Source organism: Chrysochloris asiatica, unplaced genomic scaffold (genome assembly GCF_000296735.1).
Source record: "Chrysochloris asiatica unplaced genomic scaffold, ChrAsi1.0 scaffold00276, whole genome shotgun sequence".
Classification (NCBI taxonomy): Eukaryota; Metazoa; Chordata; class Mammalia; order Afrosoricida; family Chrysochloridae; genus Chrysochloris; species Chrysochloris asiatica.
The window spans coordinates 2,653,469-2,656,450 of NW_006408794.1; positions in this window are offsets into that span (position 1 = coordinate 2,653,469).

Below are 2,982 nucleotides of genomic sequence, written 5' to 3' on the forward strand. Positions count from 1 at the left end.
TAAAATTAGTCACAAAAGGACAAATATTGTAAAAGCTTAAGAAAAGAGACCCATACCAAAAGAGGGGGGAAATCTTTGTTGGTTACTAGGGGGTCTGGGGAGGTGGAGGGAGGGGACAATAGATATGCATCGTAGTTCAGGTGTTATGGAGGGCAATACACAAGAAAGGGGAGTGGTGGAAGAACAAGGTAAATAGGAGAACACTGAGGCAGGTTTGCATGAACTAAATGTGACAGAGGTCAATACTGATGTATGCTCATCCTTTGAACAACGGGGCTCTGTGATACAGGGATCATAGCATAGTCTGAAGAAGGGAGATAATGTTAAGATGCTTGACTGTCTTATGAATATTGGTTTCCCTTGACTACTATTATAAAATATACACTTGAGTGGTATAAAAAGGGAAACATGATTTCAGAAAGCTTGTAAGCCTGTCTTCAGCCTATAACTGATTGGAATACCTAAAAGGGCTTCTATAGCTTGCCTAGTGAAATAGGCTTCTTGTGGAGCCTTTTCAGTGTGTAAGACCTTAGGTGGAATTCTGAGCCCTATCCAGAACCGTGTAAGGTGGGACATTCCCACTAGAAAGGACAAGCAGACCAGCCTGAAGCAGTTAGAGCAAAAGATGATACATCTTCAAAGAAAGATCAGTAGGAAAAATCCAAAACAAAAATGTCAGCATGACTGGCTACTACAAGAACAAGCAAGTTGTTCAGCCATCAAGGCAAGTAATCCAGTTCCTTCAGGACAAACCCCCCTCCAAGATTGAAGCTCAAAGGGAACATATGAACAGGCATGTAAGCTTGCTGACAAACACGTTGGTCTACTGGTGCATGGAAGAGGGGAAAGGCAGCAATGAAGAAATGGGCTGAGTTCAACCACGTTCCATAGACTCCCATTGACCTGGAGATGAGAGAGAGAAGAGGAAGAGCTAGTTGGTCCAAAGTGTGGTGGGACCTGGGGATACCTGAGCCCACGGACAAGGACATAGCCACAGAGTGTTAGAGCTGAGAATGAAGCATCCAGCTGATACGAAGTGAGGGGAGATGCACAAGAACACCCAAACTTGCAGATAGTACCCATTTGACCTAGCATTGATGACTTGGTAATTAGAACTCGATTAGAGGAAGATAAAAATTTTATTGTGATGAAGGAAACAAGTATAAATTGCTACAATTTGCAATTTGATGAAATTGACCTATACTTATGGATTTAGTAGCTCAAGGTACCAACTGAGAGGAAAGGAGTCTTCACATCAAGCATCAATCCTATCCCCTTTGTATAGGGTAGATAGAGATGGGCAACTTAGACATTGGCTAAGGAGCTCTGGTAGCAAATTGGGTTACAAATTGGGCTGCTAACCTCAAAGTTGGCAGTTCAAAACTACCAGCTGTTCCACAGGAGAAAGATGAGGCTTTCTGCTCCCATAAAGATTTGTAGCCTTGGAAACCCTGTGCAGGGTCACTATGAGTCGGAACCGACTCCACGGTACTTAACAACAACAACAACCTAAAATGAAGGGGTGATAGATGTATGAAGTGATTGGCTTACAAGTTTTCAAGAGGAAGTTTAGTTTAAGAGTGTGTGGGGGAGGCTAGAGTCTCCACTGAATAGTTTTCATCTTGTCTAGATGGGTCTGGTGAAAAGAGATGAGGATAAGATTCTCATGATTCAGTAGTGAGTAATTGTTATTATGACTGATTGTGACTGTCATAATTGTAAAGGTAGAGGTTTTGTAACAAAAATGGGGGAGTAGTTAATCTTACAGTCCAGAAGCAGGACCCTAGGACCATCAATGTGGGACCCTATCCAGAGAAGTAGTGACATCTGTGATGGAGGCAGAGATTAGGACTTGGAGAGAGGGAGCAGCTAAGGACTCTGGACTCATGGAAAGAGAGGGACTGGGTGCTGGAGGCCAGGAGGCAGGCTTGCAGAATGTGCCCTTTGGTTGTTTAAATTATTATATCTTCCTGAGTGTTTTTGTGTATACCCCTCCTCCCCCCACCAAAAAACAAACAAACACACACACAGAGGGGAAAAAAAAGAGGTGACCCAATAGAATCATAAATCACAGGATAATATCACATGCAAGTGTGATAATTCAAACACAGCTGCAACATTACATTGACAGGTAGCTGCCAGAGGTTCAAGCTGGATTCACACCAGGCTGGGGAATAAGGGATATCATTGTTTATGTCAGATGGATGTTGTCTGAAAGCAGAGAATACCATAAAGATGTTTACCTATGCTTTATTAACTACGCAAAGGCTTTCGACTGTGTGGATCATGGACCACATTGCAGAGCTATGAGTTTTTCGGAACACTTAATTGTGCGCATGAGGAACTTGGACATAACAAACAGACAGTCGTTTGAGCAAAACAAGGGAACAGCAAATAGTTTAAAATCACGACAGGTGTTCACCAGGGTTGTATTCTTTCACCATACTTATTCAATTTGTATGCTGAACAAATAATCAGAGAAGCTGGATTATATGAAGAAGAACGAGGCATCAGAATTGGAGGTAACTCATTAACAAGCTGCAGTATGCAGATGATACAACCTTGCTACTGAAAATGAATCAAGATCAAAGACCAGAGCCTTTGGAATGGGTTGCACCTTAATGTAAAGAAAACAAAAATCTTCACCATTGGAGCAATAAATAACATCATAATAAATGGAGAAAAGATTGAAGTTGTCAAAGATGTCATTTTGATTGGATCCACCGTCAACACTCATGGAAGCAGCAGTCAAGAAAACAAATGATGCATTGCATTAAGCAAATCTGCTGCACAAAACCTTTTTAAAGTGTTGAAGAGCAAACATGTCAGTTTGAGGACATCTCACCCAAGCAGTGGTATTTTCAATAACCTCATGTGCATGCGAAAGTTGGGTTGTGACTAAGGAACACTGTACAAGAGTTGATTCATTTGAGTTATGGTCTTGGAGAAGAATATTAAAAGTACCATGGACTGCTAGAAGAA